Source organism: Notolabrus celidotus, chromosome 8 (genome assembly GCF_009762535.1).
Source record: "Notolabrus celidotus isolate fNotCel1 chromosome 8, fNotCel1.pri, whole genome shotgun sequence".
Classification (NCBI taxonomy): Eukaryota; Metazoa; Chordata; class Actinopteri; order Labriformes; family Labridae; genus Notolabrus; species Notolabrus celidotus.
Genome location: NC_048279.1, coordinates 4,663,563 through 4,690,205, shown reverse-complemented (window position 1 = coordinate 4,690,205; position 26,643 = coordinate 4,663,563). Strand labels below are relative to the sequence as shown.

The 26,643-nt window shown below is 43.7% G+C and overlaps 1 protein-coding gene across 1 annotated transcript in view; it reads left to right on the top strand.

Moving 5' to 3' along the window:
* Nucleotides 1-26,643, top strand: part of il1rapl2 (interleukin 1 receptor accessory protein-like 2) — a 486,775-nt gene that overhangs the window by 277,195 nt on the left and 182,937 nt on the right. The window lies entirely within an intron of this gene.

Here is a 26,643-nt window from a genome sequence, read left to right as displayed (position 1 = left end):
TGCTGGGTCACATCCTGACGTTTGGAAAAGGAGGCAGGGAAGCAGAATAACCATAGACTGTATAAAATATGGACGTAGTATCCGTGACGTCACCCATCTGTTCCTGAGAGCTGTTTGGAAGCAAATCGACGGCAGCAGCCATATTGGTAATGCGGAACTCAACCAGGCAGAATGTGACGTAGTGTGAGTCTCTTAGCCAATGGCTGTGTGTTCCCGACCGGGAGTCACGTCAGTCATGTCCTTATTTGACCAAAACTCGTAATCTTAATATCTTCTTAACCGTCACGTTAGAAAAACATTCACCCCCCGTACAGTGTGTGCCATTAGAGAGATTAGCTTTGTAGGGCCAAGCCGTTTTTTGAACCAGGCTGTAAACATGTTTATTAATGCTGCAAAGATCGTCTTTTTCCCATTCATGTCTATGTGGTTTCTGGTGTTTCTGCAGCCAGCCTCAAGCGGATTTTCGATGTATTGCAGTTTATATCACTTCCGCATTGGCTTCATCGTTTGAGACCGGAGTTTGCCGCTTGAGAATAACGCATTAGCATCACTGCATGTAGTTAGCCTTGTTGCTACACCAGGTCCTGGAAACAGACCGGGTGTATTGTCTCCCTCTGTCTTTGGACTGCTGATTAATGATGATGTTCGGCTGATCAGGTCCGCGCTCTTTCACGTGGAGCTTCTCCTGGTACGTTCTCCTCTCTAAAGGTGATGTTTTGAGTGACTTCACTGAATTATTTACTTTCTCTCCCTTCATTTTGCGTCTCTGTCCGATCGTCTCCTACTCCCACGGCTCGAGCTGTCAATCAGCCGCGCTGTATGACAGACAGCTGTGACGTCGGCCACATGACAGGAGGGTGGTGGTATGTAAATACAGCTGCATTCAGCTCTGGGCGCAGGGAAGGTGCGCCCCGACATGGCCCTATCTCTTGTATTGAAGAGGAGCTACTGCGCATGTACAACTTTTAACGAGAGTCTATGGCCAAAGATTTCTGCGCCCTGGAGGAAAACCGGGGAAAACTGGTCTATGGGGAAACCCATGGGGAACATACGTCACCAATCAGACAACACAGATGAACGAAACAGCTTTACTAATAATTATTTAACTATATAATATTTATCTTGCTCATCTAAAAATATATATACATACACTTCAGAATATTATTTTATTATTTAATTTTTTTATTTAATTTTTTTTTTAATGTCTTGTGGTGGGTGGTGGGGCCGCGCCCTAGCGCCCCTATTGGCCAGCTGCCACTGTTCAAACGTCTCTTCATAAGGATGGTTTGGTTGAGGGCACTGACAGTGAAAAATGCCTTGTGTGATTCACCTCTCACGGCCAAATCTGTGTCCGGTCTGTCTCTGACCCGTGACAGCACCAGATCTGATAGGTTCCTATTCTAATCAATGTGTTAACTTCCACTGGATCCACTTTGTAACGTTCTGGCTACGTCTCTGATCCGGCAGGTCGGAGTCCTCCGGATCAGATACACAAGACTTCTATTTTTGCCGCATGCCGGAGCACGACGCATCAATCTCAACAGAGCAGATGGAGCGGGACAGGAAGTCAGGTTTCACTAAAACAAAATGAAAACATCCGGTTAATTTTCAGAATAAAACACTCTGTGTTATCACCAGATCGTATTTCACTTAACTACAACAACAAACCGTCATGATGAGCGGAGCCAGGCCTGGAGTCAACAGGTCAGAGGTTTTCAGAGGACCAGAAAGACAACATGGATGAGGAGAGGAGGAGGAGAATCCTTGATTCAGTGATTATTGCGAGAAAACCTCGGTCACATGACTCCAGCTGTCCGGCGGTCCTGCTGTTGGGTTTTGACGGATGAGAGAGCCCAGAGCTGGACCGCAGCGGATCTGAGATGGACCGGGAAAGGATCTGGTGGGAGTCCCGTGTTGCTTTTTATCGCTCATCTGTCTATTTCAAAATAAAAGACTCAATAATATCCTAAAAAAGCAGGCAGCCATTTCTTTAAAATAAATGTTTGTTTTTCCGAAACTTGAACATCATTATGTCTTCTCAGGTTCAGATATTTACAATATTTGATTAAGCAGAATAAACCCTGTTCTTTCATTGCTCCCACAGACGTATGTGTCTCTCTCTTTCCCTTCCAGCTATTCCCCGCTGACATTTCTAGTACACTGAACCACCTGTCTCTCTTTGTGTTACAGAATAAATCAACTCTCTGTGGACACACTCACACACACTAGAAACACACACCTAGTTGTCACAAGGGTGTTTTCTAATGCCAGCCAAATATTTAACCTTCCTCTTCATCAGATTAACAGACTCTGAGCAGCAGATAAAGACAGCGAGTATGAAAGGAAGAGGAGAGAGGAAAGAGAGGAAGAGAGACTTACTATGACGGCAGGAGAGTTGAACAAAGACGAGGTTGGAAGCAGAGAAGGAGAGAGCGGTCATTTGAAGTTGCTTTGGCAGTCCTCTGGAACTTGGCAGCCGTTCAGTTGGTACCACTCCATTGCCAATGTGGGCCAACATGTGCCAGTGCATGCCAATGTGAGCCAACGCCTGCTGCTTTGGCTCCTGTTTGCAATTTAAAAAAATAAAATTGGCCTTGGTTGAGACAGTTAAGTATTGAAGGGGATTTTAAGTTACTATGAAATATAATCTGACTTGGTAAAGACGAGGAAAGAATGAGGAGAAGGAGGCCAGAGATGCGTAAAACCCAAGAAACCAACGTCAGAGAAGTCTAGACTTAAAGAGGCGTCTCTTCAAGACATCTGCACAACATTTCCTCCTCACTGATCTGCGTGGAACAGCGAGCATGATTCAACGTCTTAAAGTAGAAGAAAGCTACCTTTAGATTAGTTGTTGAATCATCAGGGGTTTTTCAAACAGATCTCCAAGGAACTAAAAGGTTCTTGTTGTGGTCTGTGTTTCCAATGAGGCCTGAAGTCCAGTGAAGTTTATGCAAATCAGGCCAGAGATGTATCAAGAAGCAATCAAAGAAATAACACCACCGGACTAGTAGAGGGCAGTAAGACAAAGATGACATCAAAGAAGGCTTGTGCAACATGTTAGCATGACGGAGATTTAGCTTGTGCTGCTTTTGATCATGCTTTTTGGCAGATGGATTCACTGAATCAACACTTGGAAGGAGACAAGCATGAGTAGCAAAGACATGCAAATGCAGCAAATGGTCACGGCCGGGAGTCAAACCGGTGACCTCTGCGACAAGGATTGTAGCCTCTGTATGTGGGGCGCCTAGATCATTAGGCCACCAGCGCTCCAGCAGGGAATTTTCAGGGGGTGGGGTGGGATTAGCTACCCCAGAACTAAATTTAGACCCTGGTTCCTGCTGTTGAAAGTTCCTTAAAAAGACCCCTAGTTCCTTGGGAAAGTTCCTGCTTTCAAAACGCACCTTTAGTCTAACCTGACATCATCCTGCTTTCACCTCTGATTAGTTTTTAGATCGTGTTGTCCAAAGAGACAAATTAAAAAACAGGTAATCCTGCAACATTAAGTTCAAGGTGTGACGCCACACGACTGCTAAAAGGTTGTAGTACTGCATGTATTGCACGTGTGTTTCAGATGTCCTTCAGAGAATACCTATATAGTCAAACACAGACATTAAAGGTGACATATCATGCAAAATCAACTTTTTAATGGCTCTGTACCAAAAATATGTGTCCCTAGCATGTCTACAAACCCCCCGAGAATGAAAAAAATCCATTCTGCCCCTGTTCTGATTTCTCCACCTTTCTGTAAATATGTGTGAAACGAGCCGTTTCAGACTTCAGTGTTTTTGTTACGTCACAACAATATCCGGTCTGTCACAGAGTCAGAGCTCGGAGCTTGTTCAGCCCATAGACTGTATAAAATACAACTCAACCCCTCCTCCGTTTTTCATTACCTGCACACGTGTGCTAACAAGGAGCTTAGGAGGGAGGCATGCTAGTTGTAGGCTGTCTTAATAAACTCAAAGGTCGGTTTTACTCCACACGTCTGCAGATTTGAAGATCTAGTGGATGATTTTTATTTATCATGGAAAAGTGATAGCGCTAATTAGCATAGCCACATAGCTACATGCCCGTAGCTGTAGCTGTAGCTGTGTACCAAGACACACGTCGACATACTGACAAATAAAACAACAAGAAACACAGAATCTGTGACCAATCCTTCATAAAAGGTCCCGCTGCCTTTCTGGTAGAGGTCGGTTTTACTCCCCACGTCTGCAGATTTGAAGATCTAGTGGATGATTTTTATTTATCATTGATAAGTGCCAGTGCTAGTTAGCATAGCCACATAGCTACATGTTTGTCGCTGTGTACCAAGACACACGTTGACATACTGACAAATAAAACAACAAGAAACACTAAATCTGTGACCAATCCTTCAGAAAGGTCCTGCTGCAGGCGCCTCTCCGTCAGGATCAGATTCTGGATCAGATTCAGAGGGTTGAAGTAACGTGATCTCTGAGCAGCCGTGTATATTCAGCCAACATGTAAACATTAGATCAACGTGCCTGACAGCCGAGGCACATCCACTTCCTGAGGGGGCGTGGTCAGAGAGAAAACAGAGTGTTCTGAGGAGGACTGAAGAAGAGGATTTTTCAGGCATGCCAAAAGCTGATTTCAAAGTGTTTTTTTGAGCATAAACTTTAAAGACATGTTTTGGGGACCTTTTAGACCAATATATATTGATGAAAAAAGCGTGATATGTCACCTTTAAATCACATAAAATTACCCTTCCAAACATCCAGAAAATGTACCGCACCAGACACCTAGGATTGAGAGACTGTGTTGCTGTAAACCTTTCAGATGTTTTATATGTATGGATCGAAATGCTCCATCACTGTAGTTTTTCTAGAGTAATTTTTAAACCTTGACATTTGACCCTAACATCATGTTTCTTTTGCATCTCACTGAATACTTGGGTCAGTCAGTCATCGGTTCAGAAGTTTACAGAAAAACGATTACCTCTGAGCTTCGTTCCCTCCTCTAGTTCAGCAGCTCGTCTGAGGCCATAGACGGCTGAGGCTGGTGAAGGGCTTTTTCCAAACACACACACCTTCAGTGTGAGCTTCCTGATGAGGTCATGGTCCTTAAACAGCATATTTTCTAACTCCTGATGCTTTCTGTGATCTTTCATCTCTGGTTATGGCTGCTTGTTCTCCATAAAACCGTGAAGGATGACGAGCAGCATGATATTCTGATCTTGTCAACAGAGAAGGGTGTCATTCACAGAGACGCCTTCAGAGAGGACGCTTAAATCACAGAGAAGTGGATTCTAAGAGCGCGTTAGTCTGGGCTGTGTTCTGCAGAGTTAGGTGGTGAGTGAAATGACAAGAGTGTCACCCAATGGTTGGGGTTTTCAGTGCAGACCCGTCTGTTCATAAAGGTTCTTCTGCTGATGGGACTGTGCTAAAGAGGGTGGTTTGACTACATATACGACATCTTGCATAAGGAGGTAGAACGGTGTAATTTAGGTAAATGTTGAATAATGTTAAATATTTTACTGACCCAGACATGCTCAGACTCTCACATGAATATCCTTTACAGTAAAGTGAGCTGAAAGAGGAAGAATCTTTGCCCTTTACTTATTTTCTCCAAGGCCAATAACATGGTTACAAACACAACCTTTACACACACTGCCCTGATCTGCAGTGACTGTCACTCGGTTCCAGTGATTCAAAGCAAACAGGTTCCAGAAACATAAACATGATCACGAACACTCAGAGACGTCCAGGTGAAAACTCCCCTGCTGAAACTATCAAAGATAAGTGAAGCTATTTGGACCATTGACCATTATGATCATCATCATCATCTATCATGTTTCCCAAAAACTATATTTCTTATAGTTATATGTTTTGGCCAAGGGAGAGGTTCCGGTGGCTGGTGGTGAGGCTTTCAGCAGTGTGACTGCCCCCTGGTGGCTGGCTGCAGTATAGGTCAAAAAATCCGTCTGCAGTCAAACTTTAAAAAATAAATACACGTCGTACGAATGTTTCTCACATCCGTATGCTGTGGTGATATGTAGTTAGTATTTGACTGTTTTGTGTTCAAGTCCTCTTTTTCCTGAAAAGTTTCTTTTTCGTTAGTTATTTTAAAAAACGGGGTTTTACTTCCGGGTTTCCTTTGATTCACAGCCGCCGTAGAGTGAAACTTCAAAGGACTCACAGCGTCTTGTGACGTTACGCTGTAGGGCGGAGCTTATTACAGTGGCTTCACAGGCTCTGGCTGCACAATGGCGGCGCCCAGGAGAGGGATTTTTTGGCTTCAGAACCGTACAACGGGAAGAGGCGGAGCAACGCTGTCCATTTTTCTTTACAGTCTATGGTTTTGGCAGGCTTAAAGCAGGTGTGTCATGATGCAGGACCAGTTATTATATCAAACTAACCCTAACCCTTAAAAGAAGAGGACACACTTTTTTAAACCTGTGTTGCATTCACATGAGAAATAAAAGCTCTCTTTTTTTGAATTAACGACATATTACCGCCTCAGTTGCACTCCATGAGGACCAGTATTTTCATGCATTCCAGATGCACCGTTTAAATCAATGAAGCATTTTTTTTCATTTGTTTTGTATTTATTATCATGCCACCTGTGGTGCCTCTTTGCCTGTGTTGTTATTGTAAATGAGGATTATTTCTCAATTGACTTACCTGGTAAAATAAAGGTAAAATAAAATAGAATAAAGGACATATAGAACAGGCCTTACCTTTAAACAACTGCAAAGTCCTCAAGTGCTGTGTAAAGTTGACCGCACCATATATGTTACTTAAAGACACAAGTATCTCTCAATGTCTTAAAACTGAATTAAAATGAACAACTGGGGATATTTACTGGAAGGTAACCAGGCACACTTACCGTAAACACTGTAATATAAGTCCGGTACTCAAGACAATTGTTGGGGGTGTTCAAGAGAGGAAAATGCTCAAACTATCTTCCTGTGTGAAGCTTTCAACAAAGTACACAGTGTGCAGTTTATCTGCATCTGTGAAGCTCTCTGTAATCCCCATCTGTTTTTGCTCTCCTGGTGAGGTAGTGTAGTCCAGTGGAGGTACAGATGGACCTGATGCTGCATCGACCCCCCTCTGCTGGTCACTTGTTGTCTTGAATTGTGGAATCTTTTCAATCAAATCAGCACTCTAGAGTAGACCACCATTTTCTTTAAATGCATGTTTAAGACCTAATGAGATAAAAACCTCACTGTGTACCCAGCATGCTTTGGCAGCAAAGCTTCTTTGAGCACCACCTTCAGGGTAAAATACTATAAAATACCTCTCTCTGCATTTCAAACTGGCTTACAGGCTGAACCAGTGAATAGATGCAGCTTTCTTTATAGATGACTCAAAAGGTATCAAAGGTGCGTCTTGTACACCAAATGTCACGGTGCATTCACCTCGAGGCAGAGTTCTGAATTGGTGAACATGCGAACACCTCTCTGATAGGCGTGAGTGATCTTGTGGTGAGAAATAGTGATTACTAATTCAGCACGGTGTCACCTCTGCTCCTCCTGGAACCATTAAGACTCCTCTGACGAACGAGCGCGCTGCCAGCTGATTGTGTTAGCTGTGCACAAGTAGAATTTAGTGTATCGTTAACTAAATAAAATAAAGCCTGCGTGCCATTTCCTGCATTCAGATGAGCCTCATAAGCCTGTGTGTTCACATAGCTGCATGCACAGAGCTGTGTTTGTGTGTGTGTTTGTGTGGATGTCTCAGCCCCTGCAGATGCACACACTCTCTCTCTCTCTGCCTGTTAGTTAGATTGATAGTCAAATTAATCTGCAGCTCGGTCCAGGTATAAACATGCTGCCTGCTGGCCAGGATACATCCCCCTCTATTAACGCTATAATTCAACACTCCCTCCAGCTGCCTGCCCTGATCATGGAAGGGTAATTGCATGGTGGGTGTGTGTGATTTATTGACGGGGAAGATATGCTAGATTACAAGTTGATTTGGAGATTAATTTATGGCTCATTTTGTATTTTACGTAATTTGAATTTGTGTATTTGGAGGGCACTGTGACAGGAGCACAAACACACACACATACACACACACAGACCACAGACACAGTGTAAGAAAAATGAAAAATGATTGGTCAGCCAAAGTACAGCGTGCCTGGAGTCATATGGAGGGAGGGTGCCCTGCTTGAGGAAATGTTGGAATTAAGAGTGGGTACGATTAAAGATGTAGAAAGATCTCATCAAATTATGATCAGAGTGTGAAACAAGTCAGTATAGCCTCAATACAGATGATGTCTGAGTGCCAGCTACACAGCCACAAACTGTGGTCTCACTAGAATATAAAAGTAGGGGAGAACGGGGTTGGTTGTCCCACTTTTTACCGTTTTAATGATTGCTCATCATCAAAACATCTTTCAATAGTCATTCCTACATTAAATTGAAGCTTAAGGTGTTGGCTTGAAATGTGTATCCCTCTCATTTTCCAACTCATTATAACAAAGAGGCAATTAACTATCAAAGACACTCTGACACATTGTGACAACCAACCCCATCACGGGGTTGGTTGTCACACTATGGGGTTGGTTGTCACCATAGACTGTAAAAAATATGGACGTAGTATCCGTGACGTCACCCATCTGTTTCTGAAGAGCTGTTTTGAAGCCAATCGGGAGCGGCAGCCATATTGCTTCTGTCGAGCCAGTGTGACGTAAAGAGGCGGGCTTTGAGCCTCCTAGCCAACAGCTGCAGTGTTCCCACAGGCAGCTGTGCCTCTCATTGGAAGACTAGTAATCTCAATAACTTCGAAATTGCCGAATTAGAAAAAAATTCACCCCCCTCGCAGTGAGAGGACATCGAGAAATGAGCTATTCAGACTACACTCATCTTCTGTACCAGGCTGTAAACATGTTTATTAATGCTGTAAAGATCATCTTTTTCCCATTCATGTGTATGTGACTTCTGCTACTTCTGTAGCCAGCCTCAAGCGGATCCTCGATGAACTGCAGCTTTTAACACTTCCGCATTGACTCATATTTTTAGACCGGAGGTTGCCGCTTGGTTGTCACACACTGGGGTTGGTTGTCACACACTGGGGTTGGTTGTCAGACACTATGGGGTTGGTTGTCACACACTATGGGGTTGGTTGTCACACACTGGGGTTGGTTGTCAGACACTATGGGGTTGGTTGTCACACTATGGGGTTGGTTGTCACACACTGGGGTTGGTTGTCAGACACTATGGGGTTGGTTGTCACACACTATGGGGTTGGTTGTCGCACACTATGGGGTTGGTTGTCACACACTATGGATGGTTGTCACACACTATGGGGTTGGTTGTCACACATAATGGGGTTGGTTGTCACACACTATGGGGTTGGTTGTCACACACTATGGGGTTGGTTGTCACACACTATGGGGATGGTTGTCACACACTATGGGGTTGGTTGTCACACACTATGGGGTTGGTTGTCACACACTATGGGGTTGGTTGTCACACACTATGGGGTTGGTTGTCACACTATGGGGTTGGTTGTCACACACTGGGGTTGGTTGTCAGACACTATGGGGTTTGTTGTCACACACTATGGGGTTGGTTGTCGCACACTATGGGGTTGGTTGTCACACACTATGGATGGTTGTCACACACTATGGGGTTGGTTGTCACACATAATGGGGTTGGTTGTCACACACTATGGGGTTGGTTGTCACACACTATGGGGTTGGTTGTCACACACTATGGGGATGGTTGTCACACACTATGGGGTTGGTTGTCACACACTATGGCGATGGTTGTCACACACTATGGGGATGGTTGTCACACACTATGGGGTTGGTTGTCACACACTATGAGGATGGTTGTCACACACTATGGGGTTGATTGTCACACACTATGGGGTTGATTGTCACACACTATGGGGGTGGTTGTCACACACTATGGGGATGGTTGTCACACACTATTGGGTTGGTTGTCACACACTATTGGGTTGGTTGTCACACACTATGGGGTTGGTTGTCACACACTATGGGGTTGGTTGTCACACACTATGGGGTTGGTTGTCACAATGTTATTTTAATGGGAAAAATATTTTAAAGAAGGCAAGAAGGCAGAACTAAATTTGAAAGTTTAATTGCACTGACAAGTGAAAGGCCTACATAACTTAATGCATTTTAACATAAAATGAGAAGGAACATGAACAGGAAACACATCTTTAGGCCAGCCTATATAACAACATAAAGAACGCAATAAATAGGCCTAAGAATAACGGCCGACTCAACTAGGCTACATGCAGTCACTGTCTGAGTTACAAGGATGGCAAATGTAGGGTCTGCGCACTCCAACTCATTTCACCATGCATGATTTTGCCAACATAGGGGTTGGTTGTTACATGTGACAACCAACCCCAAAGAGAATGTGACGACCAACCCCAACTGGAATGTTTTGCTAGCATAAAGGCTAACAACCATCTAACAACTAGTTAGCTAGCTAATAAAAATCTAAACTATAGCTTTCCCCTCAAATATGTCTTTAAATGCAAATAAAAACAACCAACTGCACTTATACTTCAACATTTCACGAAACAAAAAATCACACAAGCATTATCTGCATGTGTGTGTTCTACATTTGAGCTATAAACACAGACTTGTGGATATCACCATGTGAGACGTGGAATGGCAGCCACCAATCCATCCGTTCACCTTTTAAAGAAATAGTCTGAGTCGATTGGAGAGAGAGAGAGAGAGAGAGAGAGAGAGAGAGAGAGAGAGAGAGAGAGAGAGAGAGAGAGAGAGAGAGAGAGAGAGAGAGAGAGAGAGAGAGAGAGAGAGAGAGAGAGAGAGAGAGGTCCACTAATTGAAAGAGTGGCAGTTTAATTCCCCGCTCCTCCAGTGTGCTTGGTCCAGATGGTATAGCCGTCACAATAGTGAAGATTAGATCCTGATGGGCATCTTTGTTCTTTGCTTCAGTCATCAGTCGATACATATTTTTGTAAATGTAGTGGAAGTGAAGGCTCGGGGTCAACGAGTTAAAAGGTGTGGTGAAAATCAGAGAAGAGGTATAAATGTGGATCCCTCCTCTGATCATCTGTGCTGTTAACTCATCTTTGTTGGTCAGCACATTTTTACCCCTTTAATAGGGATGCTCCGATCGATCGGCCACCGATCATAATCGGCCGATTTCTGTGAAAAGGTACGTGATCGGCGTTTGCCGATCAATGCCTTTCATTGCCATCCATCCATCCATCCATTATCTTGACCGCTTGTCCCGTTAGGGGTCACGGGGGGCTGGAGCCTATCCCAGCTGGCTTCGGGCGGAAGGCAGGGTACACCCTGGACAGGTCGCCAACCTATCACAGGGCCAACACAGAGAGACAGACAACCATTCATGCACACACTCACACCTACGGGCAATTTAGAGTGATCAATCAACCTGAGCATGTTTTTGGATTGTGGGAGGAAGCCGGAGAACCCGGAGAGAACCCACGCATGCACGGGGAGAACATGCAAACTCCACACAGAAAGGCACCCGTCCGGCCGGGGATTCGAACCAGGAACCTTCTAGCTGTGAGGCAACAGCGCTACCCACTGCACCACCGTGCTTTCATTGCCGATCACAAAAAAACATCACCTGTGGCTCATACTTTGCAGCCTGCAGCCTGAAGAGGACCTGTGTGTAGTGTGCCCCCTCCCCCTTTCCTTCACACTGCGCAGGCGCGCAGCGGCAAACCACAACAAACATGTCTGCCGTGTGGAACTTTTACACAGTCTGTGAAAGTGATGTAAAGTTGGCATCCTGCAACACATGCAACGAAAAAAGACCTCGCAGGGGAAGCACGTTAAAAAAGCCTCAACACAATCAATTTAATAAGACATTTAAAGAGCAAACACTTGGCGGAGTATGGTGAGTTTTTGAGGCTCACGGCAGTGAATGAAAAGAAGACAGCCGGAGAAGCATCAGTCAGACAGCAGCTAACACAGCCCACGGTGGCTACACTCGCCTGTATGAGCGTGACAGTCAGAAGGCTAAGCAAATAACCCGAAAAACAATTGAATTCATCGGGCTAGATGAGACTTTCTCAGTGGTGGAAGACACCGGGTTCCGCCGACTGCTCTCTCACTTGGAGCCCCGCTACGTGCCACCGGGACGTAAATAATTCACAGACGTAGCGCTGCCAGAGCTCCACCAGACTGTGTACTCTCACATCGAACGTCTCCCGAAAGAAGGAATCCCATTCTCTGTAAGTTTCACGAGTTTTCAAACATGGCATATTCAGAAAGACAAACTTGAGATATATTGTCTCTTATTTATTTGACTTTCTGCACTATTCAGCCTGTTGAGAGCCTTAATGTTTCCAATCTGTTAAAGATTGGGTTACTGATAGCAGGTACATTTAAGTGTCTCTCAGTTGTCCTTTTGACTAAATAGTTGCTGCATTGTGCCTGCAATGTTTTTGTATTTTTTCTCTTGAAGAAGTTAATAAAAACATGTTTTTTTTTCTAAATGAAGGTGATTTTATGGTTCCTTTTTTCCCCAGTGTGATCGTCAGTGATCGGCACTCATGGCTGATCGGTATAGGAATCGGCAGCAAAAAACCTGATCGGATCATCCCTACCCTTTAACCTTTGTTAAAAAATTAATCTGAGGTAATGAAATGCAAATGTGAGGCACCGATGGCCAAGCGGTTTAAGCGTACGCCCCATGTACAGAGGCTATAGTCCTCTTGGCAGCAGCCTTCGGTTCGACTCCTTGCCTCCACTATTTGCTGCATGTCTTCCCTCGCTCTCTGAACCCCACATTTTCTCTTCCTCCTCAGCTGTCCAAACTGTTAAAGGTGACATATCACGCTTTTCTCATCAATATATATTGGTCTAAGAGGTCCCCAAAACAAGTCTTTAAAGTTTATGCTCAAAAAAACACTTTGAAATCAGATTTTGGTCTGCCTGAAAAGTCCTTTTCTTCAGTCCTCCTCAGAACACTCTGTTTTCCCTCTGACCACGCCCCCTCAGGAAGTGGATGTGCCTCTGCTCTCCAGCACGTTGATCTAATGTTTACATGTTGGCTGAATATACACGGCTGCTCAGAGATCGCGTTACTTCAACCCTCTGATCTGATCCTGACGGAGAGGCGCCTGTAGCAGGACCTTTCTGAAGGATTGGTCACAGATTTAGTGTTTCTTGTTGTTTTATTTATCAGTATGTAGACGTGTGTCTTGGTACACAGCTACGAACATGTAGCTATGTGGCTATGCTAACTAGCGCTAGCACTTATCCATGATAAATAAAAATCATCCACTAGATCTTCAAATCTGCAGACGTGGGGAGTAAAACCGACCTCTACCAGAAAGGCAGCAGGACCTTTTATGAAGGATTGGTCCCAGATGTTTCTTGTTGTTTTATTTGTCAGTATGTCAACGTGTGTCTTGGTACACAGCTACAGCTACAGCTACAGCTATGAACATGTAGCTATGTGGCTATGCTAATTAGCGCTAGCACTTATCCATGATAAATAAAAATCATCCACTAGATCTTCAAATCTGCAGAAGTGGGGAGTAAAACCGACCTTTGTGTTTATTAAGACAGCCTACAACTAGCATGCCTCCCTCCTAAGCTCCTTGTTAGCACACATTTGTGCAGGTAATGAAAAACGGAGGGGGGATTCAGTATTATTTTATACAGTCCATGGGCTGAACAAGCTCCGAGCTCTGACTCCGTGACAGACCGGATATTGTTGTTACGTAACAAAAACACGGAAGTCTGAAACGGCTGGTTTCACACACATTTACAGAAAGGTGTAGAAATCAGAACAGGGGCAGAATGGATTTTTTTCATTCTCAGGGGGTTTGTAGACATGCCAGGGAAACATATTTCAGGTAGAGAACCATTAAAAAGTCAATTTTGCATGATATGTCACCTTTAAAGGCAAAAATGCCCCAAAATAAGTAACTTTAAGAAAATGAAATGTAAATGTGTCTCTTATCAGATAAGGGTTAACAATAAATAAATTCTGTATCATCTTAGTTCTCTCACTTCATGAGTTGTTTTTTAACATTTCAAGATCTGTCTGTATTTTCATGTTTGTGTCTGCTTATAAAGCTTGACATGTTTTTGATTGCTGTCTTGTAACCCTGAAACTTTCATCAGAATATTTATCTTTAGGGGGTTAGTGTGATTATTTAGAGGACATTGATAGGAATTTTCTCAGATTATTCCCACCAGAACGACTTTGAGCAGGAACATGTGCCGTACACAGAGAAGGTTACACCAAACCTTTCAGCTGCAGGGTCACCTTGTGTTTTAATTATAATACATTTACATATTTTTAATCCACACATCTCCTTTGTAGGGAGAGCTGCTATAGATGCTTTGCACAGACTACACAACTCTTTCAGATTACAGCTGGGCATACATGCTTTCTTGTTAGTGGTTAGATAGGAGGTTTGATATTTCACATGTTGTTGCTTTAAAAAGGCTGCAGATGGTAGTTTGTTTACTCCAGCACAAAAAATACAGATATTAAGGGACTGCATACATTTTTGGTCTTCAGGATAAAATGAACCAGGTAGTCAGACTTTGAGCTCCAGTAGCTCTTCTGTTGGATCCAAACACATCGATCAATCTTTATTTATAAAGCACCAAATCCCAAAAAATGTTCTCCTCAGACTCTTTCCAAACAGGGCAGGTCTAGACCGTACTCTATGTTCTATTATTAACAAAGACCCAACATCAAGACAGGATAAGATCCAGTCCCATCTTATAGACAGGACTCAGTCTGATTTCATCTTAATCCACCATGAGCAGAGCACTTTGCAGCATTTAGCAAGTTACAGTGGCAAGGACAAACTTCCTTTAACAGGCAGAAACCTCCAGCAGGACCAGACTCATGTTAGACACACATCTGCTGAGACCGTGTTGGAGAGAGGGCTAGAGGGAGATGAAGAGAGAGAGAGAGATGATAGTGGTGAGACGGATAGTAGTAGTTGTAGAAGCTGCAGCAGCAGAGATCCAGAGGAACCTACGAGACAAGGGAGCTCAGGGACTCCAGAAAGGTCTATGGTTAGTAACTTAAATGGGACAGGAAGAGTTAAAGTAAGAGACAGGGGGAAAGACAGGATCCAAGTGTGACAGTTCCCTTGGTAGTCTAAACCTATAGCAGCATAACTAAGAGCTGGTCCAAGCCTGATCCAGCTCTAACTATAAGCTTTATCGAAAAGGAAAGTTTGAAGCCTACTCTTAAAAGTAGAGAGGGTGTCTGCCTCCCAGACCCTGACTGGTAGATGATTCCAAAGGAGAGGTGCCTAAAAACTGAAGGTTCTACCTCCCATACCATTTATAGCCACTAAAGGCAGAATAAGCAGGCCTGCATGCCAGGAGCATAGTGTTCGAGAGCAGCGGTTCCCAAAGTGGGGGTCAGGACCCTGTAGGGGGTCGCGAGACACAAATGGGGGGTTGTGAGATGTCTTTCAGAATGTTTTTTTTAAAAGTTATCTTAAAAAATAGTACAGTTTACCCATTATAATACAAAATATGGACAAAATAGTAGCTAAAATTGAAATAAAACCTTGAAAATATAAAGTGTAATGAGTTTTCTGCCTTTCTTTGTTTCCAGATGACTCCTAAGTTTAGGGTTAGTGAACAGTGAATTATCAGAAGCATCAGCAGCAGCAGGTTAATTCATAACAGCACAGGAAACACAGACACATGCTCATATAGGTAGGGTCATTTTCTGCAGACCAGCTAAATGAAGCCACATTAAATCACTTTGAGGGACAGTGGGGTCCCGAGTCTTTGGCACCTATATTTTGGGGGTCACGGGCTGAAAGGTTTGGGAACCCCTGTTCTAGAGGGGTAATAGGGCACTATGAGCTCTTTAAAACACAGGCCATCTTTCACTCCACATGCATAAGTGAGCCTTTGCCGTTCACGACCCGGTCACCAGTGCACCGATTTTCCTTCATGGACCACTTTACATAAGTACTAGCCCCTGCAGACTGGGAACACCCCACTGAAGCTGCAGTTTTGGAGATGATCTAACCCAGTCGCCTAGCCTTTGTTGCGCCTTTGTTGAAGTCACTCATATCCCAATGTAAAATGTAAGAAGACAGTCAATGATACTCACTTCAGCTTGTGGCCTTGATGTAATGGCTGATTGTCAAAAATCAGCCCTCAGGTTTGCACTGAGCACATTCCGGGTAATTATGACTTCTCCATGCGTGAATAATCTTAAATGTAGGTTGAAACATTGCATATTCTTCCTCCATCCACAGATATATTCACAGCTGGATTATGGTGCTTTTGCTTGCAGGTAATTGGCAGGCGATAAACAACTACCTGCTGAACAATAACATTTTTTTTTATTTGTCAGCAGAGAAACAAAATGTGCAGCTCCATTGGGTCGTACATTACATCCTGGATTGTCTTACAGCAAAGGGCCATTTTACAAACTCAAAGACCGAAATGAAAATGAAAAGACTCCAGACATGAATAAACACCCACACACAGACGCACCATTTGCATCCTTAAGCGGTACACAGCATGTGCTAAACACTCCTGACACAGTGTTTGCATCGTGCTGTAATTGAATCGTCATGTATACAGTGATTTTTGCATAATACGCTCGCTCTTCTTTTTACGGATGATGCTTTCACCGTTTAGTCATACGCCCCTCTTCTCTGGGTTGGACGGGAGAAGGTGTGGGGGACTATGACGGAGGCTGAGAAAACAATGAGAAGGAGAGGTAAGACGAAGGACATGGCAGAGTCAGAATGAGAGGGAGATGTTTTACTTTGCCTTTTCAGTTCATCTTAGTTCAGTGTGCATTACTGGCACGAATGCATAAAACAATATCATCAAAGCAACAAGATAAAAGACTAAACATTAACATAAAATCCCTTCAAGCTCTCAGATGTGAGTGCTTCTGTCAGAGCCTATGTGATTCAGTCTGAATCGCTTTGAATTAAGATATTTCATCACACTATTGATTCTGCTTGTGGGATTTACCTCTCATAATGGACATGCATCAAATATGATCACGTATCAAAACACAGAGGGCATATTGGATGTGGCTTTAGTTTAAGCTCTTTCCTCAGACAGGTTTACATCTCTGAGTGCAGATTGACCAGATGAAACTTCACATGACATCCATAACTTTCTGCAGACGTTGATGATTTGGGCTCTGCAAAAATCGTATTGACATTAAATCACCTTTAAAATTATCGTGGCAATAGTGTGAGCAAACTCTTCCTCACACGGGACTTCCACCAGATCCGTGTCCGGCTCAGTGCTCTCTCGTCTGTCAACATCCACTGGTTGTGTTTTCAGAACGAAGCACGGAGCAGGACCGCCATACAGCTGGAGTCATGTGACCGAGGTTTTCCCTTGGTAATTACTGAATCAAGGTTTCTCCTCCTCTTCTCCTCATCCATGTTGTCTTTCTGGTCCTCTGAAAACCTCTGACCTGTTGACTCCAGGCCTGGCTCCGCTCAAAATTACATTTTTTTGTTGTAGTTAATTGAAAAACGGTCTGGTGATAACACAGAGGGCCCGATCTACTTAAGGTTTGCATGTATAAAAACACGTGCAAACTTTACAGCGCATGCAAAGCAGATGTACTAACCGGGAGCACCGAGGATTGCGTCTGTCAAATGAGCAAAATAGCACTCGCTATCCATTTAGCGTGTTTGCCTTCATGAATATGCAGAACACATGCAGATTATCAGAACGCATAAAATACTGGGAGGAGGAGATGCAAATGTAATCATTTAGCACACGCAATGTGATTTATCAAACCTGAAGCAGATAGCGGGCGGTGTTTTTGTGTCTATATTTAGCACGTTTGAAAGGCAGGTACAAACTGGCACAGCAGTACGCCCAAATGGTTAATGGACTTGTAATTATATGTAGCACTTTTCTAGTCTGTCTGACCACTCAAAGTGCTTTTTAAACACTACTCGTCACATTCACCCATTCATACCCATTCACTCACTGATGGTAGAGGCTGCTATGTAGTGAGGGACCATCAGTGTTAGCTAATCTCATTCGTACACATTCACACACCGCTGATGAACAGCGGGAGCAGTTTGGGGTTCAGTGTTTTGCTCAAGGACAGTTTGGCATGTGACTGCCGGAGCTGGAATTGAACCGACTCTAACCACTGAGCCAGAGCCGCCCCAAATGGCGTCATTGTGGCAAGAAGGGGCGCATAGGTGCAATGACAGACGACAGAGAGAGAATCTTCAATGTGCATGTCAACATATTTGGACTGTCAGAAATAAAAATAGTAGAGACATATTGTCTCTCCAATGCCATTTTTAAGCTGCTGGATGACCTAATTAAGGGCTGATTAGGAGCCAGTCACAAAAAGGAGCCATGCCATATCTCGCGTCTGGATCATTCCTGCTCACCAGCGCAATTAGTGCCAGCGTCTCCCAGTGTCTACCCGTGTGTAATGAACGTTCATCTCCTGTGCTCGCCCCTCCCTCTTCAATCGCCGGCGGCTCAGTTGAAGGACTGCCACTGAATGACCTCCCGACTGTTGCCAGGGCATTGACGGCCATTGTCAGCCCAGACAGCACTGACCAGCTGCCTTGTTCAAGGATTCAAGGATTCAAGGTTTTTTATTGTCATACCAATACAAGCTGTCGCATGATATGGAATGAAATTCCGTTTCTCAGGTCCCGCATTAAGCCAAAAAAAGAGCATACAATTAAAGCTAGGGTTGGTAGTCTCGGAAAACCAGCATGAATTTGAATGTAGCTTTTCCTCATGACTCCGTCTAACCCCTCCCCTCCTCCCTCGGAGCTCCTCCAAAACGACGCCCCCCCCCTCACATGCACGAGCGCCGCTGATTCTCGACCATATGATCGTGACTGATTCAAAACCGGTCCTCACCAAAACATTCTCATAGTGAAAGTTAAAAACACAAACAAACATGGCTGCTGTTAGTACTCACAACTGTCATGCTAACATTATCCAGTTGTACTGGTGACACGATATCAGGAGAAAAGTTATAACACATATATAATACTGTAACAGCTCTACTGTTTGTTAAACGTGCTCAGTGTAAATGTTCTTAATTCCTACAGTGTTGAAGGTCAGTGAAGGCATCAGGAGAGGTGTAGAGTGTGTGAGCGGGAGAGAGGAGAGACAAGAGGAGAAGTTCTTCATTCATTCAAACATTGATTGTTGTTTTGTTGGTTGACGTGATCACGGCCGACAGTGACCGGTTATTAAAACTCAACGTGTTCACGAATCGGCTCGTCATCACTACAGCGTCCGGACGGACGCTACAATAAATATATATTTTCTGTAGGACTTACTGAACGTCATTAATTATTCTGCTTGTTGGTGAGAGCTTTTTAGACTCTGATCCGGACTACAGTCCTGAGCAAAGCACCTCATCAGGTCAGAGGGGACAGGCCCGAGGACGAGCGAGAGGGGCAGTCAGTAGAGTCAGGGGAAGTAGAGGCAGGAGACGGGGACTCGGAGGAGTGCACGCCGGGGAAATGTACGCGCAGGAGGAGGGCAGAACGGCTGGACGGGATTTGAATGGTTTAAAATTTGGGGAGCCAAAACACGGTGATTGGTTGGTGTTTTCCCAGGTTTACTCCGGCTGTAGATAGCAGCTTTTCTTCACTCTTTTTTAAGAACACATTATGTATTGATTGCCATCAGGACATAAAGATCATTTTAACCAGTATGACAAAAAGTGTATCTAAATCTGATTACCAACCCCAGCTTTAAGGGAAGACATAGAAATAAATGTAAAAATATAAATACAAATAGAAATATAGAAATAGAAATATTGTGCATAGTGCAATTGAATGTGTAAATGTACAGTGTGCAAGTTTTGAGGTAGTCCGTTTTATTGTACTGTTCATGTCAGAGTCTGTATGGCTGGGAGCGGCCGAGACTACAGAGCACCACCAGAGTTCAGCAGTCTTACAGCCTCAGGAAGACTGCTGAACTCTGGTGGTGCTCTGTGTGAGCAACGATGGTCCGAGTGTCACGGAGGACGGCGTGCGCCACATTGGACACAGCTCTCGTCTCCTGATCAATGGACTGTAACCCATCCGTCTGATTTCTTTGTTGCTGCAGCAACTCCTGATCAATGTCATCATAACAATCTGGATGCCTGCGGGGCTCTGCTGAGGTGTCTTCAGGTCTGAGCTGATTTGAGGAGTGCAGCGGGGATTGTCAGACATCTGATGAAGATTCTCCATTTAAGAAAAAAAAGATAAACATTATTTTTAACGGTCATGACGGACAACTTACTAAAACACTTTTCAAAAAATGAAATCACTTTTTTCTCCATTCTCCCAAATCCCGTTTCTTCTGGCAACGCTGAGATGTCTCTGCTGGAGTTCAAACCAACGTAACAGAAAGTCATTAATAGAATCAGCCCACTCACAGAATGTCAGTGAGTCTGTCAAACAAGGTGAGTCACCTCCAGAGTGTTCACACACAGAGGTGCAGAGAAACTTACAAAGACCGGTGTTATCGCCCTGCTATGGCCCTACTGGTTCCAACACTGTGACTATTTTAGGTGACTGTCATCATCTGCCTCAGTCAGAAGTTTTTGTCATACGTGTTCATGAGACAAAACCCAACTCCTCTCGGGTTTGCAAAAACTTTGTCATTAGGATTCACTGCTCACTTGTACGATCATTTATGCTGCAGTAGATCTGAAATCACTGTTAATGCGTTTTTGAATGAGTCACAAATCTTGTGATTGAAGCAGACGATGATTCATACGGTTAGATAAACACATGAATTGCTGGGTAATGGTAACCAGTTAACGTAGGAGCAAGGAGGGCGATTCATTGGTTGTACGGTTCTGATTCACTTCTGTCTTCTTTCCATTTCTTTCAGCACACGATAGAAGGATATGTTAGCCTTATCTTACCTGTTTGTACACCCCACAGCATAACAGGAGATAATCTATAAGTAAATGACAGTTTACTGAGGGGGATTTGTGGACAAGGGTATTTATTTCACAGTATCCAGTAAGCTACGTCCGTTCTGCCGTCCAGACGAGGGTCAGTGTGACGTCACATTAAAAGGTCAATGACGTGCAGCTCAAAGAGAAACACAGACACAGAGACCCCGAGCAAACATGAAGAGGTGTTTAAACCTCAAGAAGACAAAAAGCTGTACGTGGTTAATAAACTGAAGAGGAGGATGAAGAGGAGGAGGAGGAGGAGGAGGAGGAGGAGGAGGAGGAGGAGGAGGAAGAGGAGGAGGAGGAGGAAAAGGGAGAAAGCTGAGAGGAGGAGGGCTCAGTGGTATTTGGTGAGGTCAGAGACTATAAAAACACCTTGTCCTTTTTAAGACACATACACTCACACACACACACACACACACACACACACACACACACACACACACACACACACACACACACACACACACACACACACACACACACACAGCACTGATGGGTTAAGTGGTTTAGATCCACTTAGATGTGAGGGTGAGTTAAGGGGACAATGGGGGAGTTGATATGTGTATGTGTGTGTGTGTGTGTGAGAGATGGAGAAAGTGAGAAAGATAGAAAGAGAGATCAATGTGGTCTTTGTGTCTAGGGGTGAACTTGGGAAAACACACACACACACACACACACACACACACACCCCACACACACTTACACCCACACAGAAACTACAATCACCTTGAGCAGAACCAAAATCCAGATGATGTTTAAACACCTTGCATCAGAAGCGTTTTCCCGAACTTCAAAGTTTGTTTTTCTTTGAGGGATAATTTGGCTGGGGGATATTGTGTCACACATTTACATCATAGCAGCAGGGCGGGGTGTGTGCAGACTGACATCTCACCAACGTTAGGAACATTAACCTCCAACACAGCCTCTATGAAAAAAGAGGTCACATTTAACATGAAAAAGAGGAAAATTTGGTTAGTGTTTGAAGGAGGGATGTGGTTTACAGACAGAATTTCACTTTTTAACTTTTTAAAAAGTCATCTTTTTTTGTTTTACTGGCCTTACCTCCAAAAAATAATTATTCAGTGGTCCTCTTCCACACTTACAGGATCTTCTTGGTTTATAAACTTGATCTCTTTCTTTGCTTCTGTAGCATACAGTAATTCATGAAGTTTAGTAAATGTCTCTGATTCAGGTCAAGGGGTTGAAGCACATGAGGCAAATTTTCACTGTGAATTTGTAACTGATCAGCTGATCAACCTGCATACTGTACATGTCCTGCACAATGACATCAAATCTCTTGATCCTGGTGTCGCTCAGCTCGGGGAGCAGACCCTGAGAGGGAGGAGGGTGAAAGTGTCCAGGGCCCTCTAAACACCTTTGACTGCCAGAACAGTTTCCTGTATGAGAGATGTTCATACAAACCCCTCAGCCACAGTCAGAATATGACAGAGGACAGATGTTTTGAATAACTGGTTGACTTCTCTAGCTAATGTGAAGACAAAAGTATTTCATCAAGGCTATTTCATATTATTCCCTGGAGTCCTCCAGATTTTGTAGGATGGGAAACACACAGTGATTGCTTCTCTGGCAGCCGGTCACAAGGAGATCCCCGTTTGGTAACACTTTACAATAAGGGTCCCTTAATTAGCATTAGTTAATGTATTATTATAGTTTAATAATTGTTATAATGTATTACCTAACATTAACTAACACATTAGTTAGTGCATTAATAAGCAGTTAATTAATGTCCACTGCTCAGAGTTAATTAATACATTATTAAGCATTAATAAAAGTTACAAAACTTAATTAGTTAACCATTAGTGAATGCTTTCTGGACCCTTATTGTAAAGTGTAACACATGCATCACTTAAGTAACACATTATAAATGCTAAACTGCCTCATAAGCATTACATGGAAACACCACATCAGTGTTTTGAAGGCATACACCCGTTGGGCTTATTAGATATACATATCAGAAAGTATTTAAAGATTAAGCATCACAACCTATGAGAAATGGTCAATCAATTCCTTCATTTTCAATGGAAAGATATGTTTGGAAGAACACGTGACAAAAGAAGTAATCATAATAGCAAATAGCATTAAAGTATCAGACAACTATTATGTTCCTGTGTATCATGTTTGACTTTGTAAAGAAACACAACAAAGCTGGGACACATGAATCTTCTTACTGACTAAAGACTGAAAGGGAAGATGTTTTTCCAAAGTCACAACTGAAGCTCTAACAACAGAAAATGTGTTAGGTTTAAATACAAAGAAAAGCCATGACCAACCTGTTAACAAATCACAAATCATCCATCCTCCAGCAGGACCAGACTCATGTCAAAAGCCACCCCTGCAGGATAAAATGAGCCAGGTAGTCAGACTTTGAGCTCCAGTAGCTCTTCTGTTGGATCCAAACACATCAATCAATCTTTATTTAAATAGCACCAAATCCCAACAAATTTTCTCCTCAGACTCTTTCCAAACAGGGCAGGTCTAGACCGTACTCTATGTTCTATTATTAACAAAGACCCAACATCAAGACAGGATAAGATCCAGTCCCATCTTACAGACAGGACTCAGTCTGATCTCATCTTTATCCACCATGAGCAGAGCACTTTGCAGCATTTAGCAAGTTACAGTGGCAAGGACAAACTTCCTTTAACAGGCAGAAACCTCCAGCAGGACCAGACTCCTGTTAGACACTGTATGTATAGTCAATGTAAAGTCTCCAAGTCTGAGGCCATGGTTCTCTGCCGGAAAACGGTGGATTGCTCTCTCTCGGTGGGGAGTGAGACTTTGCTCCAAGTGGGGGAGTTTAAGTATCTCGGGGTCTTGTTCGTGAGTGGGGGTAAAATGGAGCGTGAGATCCACAGGCGGATTGGTGCGGCGTCAGCATTGATGCAGGCGTTGTATCGGACCATTGTGGTGAAGAGGGAGCTGAGTCGGAAGGTAAAGCTTTCGATTTGCCAGTCGGTCTACGTTCCAACCCTCACCTATGGTCATGAGCTGTGGGTCATGACCGAAAGGATGAGATCACGGATACAAGCGGCTGAAATTAGTTTTCTGCGAAGGGTGTCTGGGCTCAGCCTTAGAGATAGGGTCAGGAGCTCGGACATCCAGAGGGAGCTCGGAGTAGAGCCGCTGCTCCTCCGCGTCGAAAGGAGTCAGCTGAGGTGGTTCAGGCATCTGATAAGGATGCCTCCCGGACGCCTCCCTTTAGAGGTGTTCTGGGCACGTCCAACTGGGAGAAGGCCCCGGGGTAGACCCAGAACGCGGTGGAGGGATTATATCTCCCGCCTGGTCTGGGAATGCCTCGGGATTCCCCAGGAGGAGCTGGAAAGTGTCGCCGGGGAGAGGGGTGTCTGGGTCAATTTGCTTGGACTGCTACCCCCGCGACCCGACCCCGGATAAGCGGAAGAAAATGGATGGATGGATGGAAAATGTAAAGTTTGCAGCCTACTCTTAAAAGTAGAGAGTGCCACCCCTCTGGACACGCCCTCACTACTTTGCATTCTTGTTTTGGCAAACATTGTTGTTTACCCCGGTGTTTCTGGTAGTTTGTTCCCTGTCAAACGCATGTTCTTGAACAGAGCATGTGACTGCTATCATTACTCTAAAAACTACAAAAGGATCGGTCTCACAGCAGCTCTGAAGATCACACTCGTGTCTTCTTCACTTTGAATACCAGAGGAGTCTGTAAGGCCTTTAAACACAGTCTGAATAATGTGATTACTGACGGCTGTCCCTGCTCTCTTTGTCTTTAGAGCAGACTAGAGCCATGATGGATGTTATTAGTAACACCTGTGTTCATGCAGACATGGTGCACCGTGGCATGGCAGGATAAGCCTTGATGAAACAGGTCTATGGATAAAAACATGGCACAGGCAGACAACAGGAGGTCTTACTGCAGCTTCATTTCAACACACTCTTTGAGAAGCAGGTGATTTGAGGTGATGGTGTACTGCACACTCTGTCGCTCTGCCGTGCTTCTACTTCCCTGCTCAGTTTACAAGCACTGGTTCTGCCAATCACGCTTGATTAGAGTGTCAAAAGACTAAACAAGCTTCAATTGTCAGAAGAAAACAGAGTTCACTGAGATTACAACTTTATTAATGAAGGAAAACAAGCATTTAGAAATGTGCTCACCGTTTATCGTGAACTAAAGTGACATTTAAAGCTTGTAAAGACAGAATAGGTAACGTGACATAAACAATGTGACATTGTAGAGTGCCATTTGTTTTGATTTGATGATTTTTCTGTGTTTGCGTGTGGTCGAGGTTACACAGTCCTCATGTGGACGTCAGTTTTGTCTGCTATGTGGAAATATAGCGTGCAAAAACTGTGATATTATACTGACTGAAGTTTACCTAAATACTCACAACTGTGCCAAAAGGTGTACCCAGCACTTTGACTGGCTCTTGAGGCGTTTTTCGACCGGAGGATCAAGGGTCTAAATTTAGTTCAGGGGTATTTAATCTCCCCGTTTGGGGGGTAGTACTTTACAAAGGTCCCGGGACTTTAGGGGGGCAGGGCCTGCAATACTGAACGTGTCTGATTGGTAGATTAACAGCAGTGTTTTTATTCTGCCCGCCGTCCACAATAACATCACACACATCTGTGATTCTCTTGATTTCTCTTTCTTTCATTAGTTTTTATTTGTTCTATCTTTTTTGTATGTGTGTGTACTTTTCAAAAGAAGAAGCTGTGATTCTCTTGATTTAGCAGCTTGTAACAGTAGTCTTCTCTCAGCCCACCGTGAATGCGTCTCTCCCGGTGTTCCGGTTTTAAAAGTGACCCTGTAAACTGGAGACCTTCAGCTGAACGTGTCAGTGTTTGTGGAGTTTACACAGCTGTTGAAACACAGAGGGAGTTCCTGGGAATGCAAACTAGTTTAGTTTTTATTAAGATTTTAAAATATCCTCATCAGATATTTAATGATCGTCTAAAGACGTTTATGAGGGATGCATCCAGCTGAAAGTCTCCAGTTAACAGGGTCACTGTTTAAACCAAAACACCGGTCGATCTCTGCCCCGGCTTTTTGAGTTCAAAAGGATTTTAAAGCCGTGTTGAAACGTCTTTGCTACTCGCGCTTATCTTCTCTCACGTGTTGATTCAGTGAATCCATCTGTGATGAAATATAGCACCATCTAAAACAGCGCCAGCTGAGTCTCTTCATGCTAACAGGCTAACTGTCCGTCTGCTTCTATGGTGTCATCTGTGATGAATGGCATTCCTCTTTGTTTTACTGCCCTCTACTGGTCTGGTGGTGTAGTGCATTTACTTTGTTTTCTCCTCCATACGTCACTGGCCTGATTTGAACAATCTACCTGGGACTTCAGCCCACGGTCGAAACGCAGACAACAATGGGGGCACAGGAACCTTTTAGTTCAGGGTAAAGTAGTTCTGGGGGCTGACAGACCCTGGAATTCTTGGTCAAAATGCACCTTTGGTGTGTACCACAGTGATTCTGAATCAAAATGGAAGAATGAAACAATATCTCATGTCACTAAAGTTTGCTCTAGTTTAATAAATACTTCCTATACCTGTTCAAAACACATCCTCACATCAGAAATGTGTCCTATATGTTTATTTATGTGTGCGGTTGCTGTTATATGAACAGCTAGAGGCTAAAACATTTTTCTTGCTTGATCATTTTTGTGCCACTTGCACAGAATCACATCTTTCTGCAATGTATTGACAGTCTGCTAATGTTGACAGCAGAACGAGATCACAACCTTCTTTTGAAAGCTTTGTGT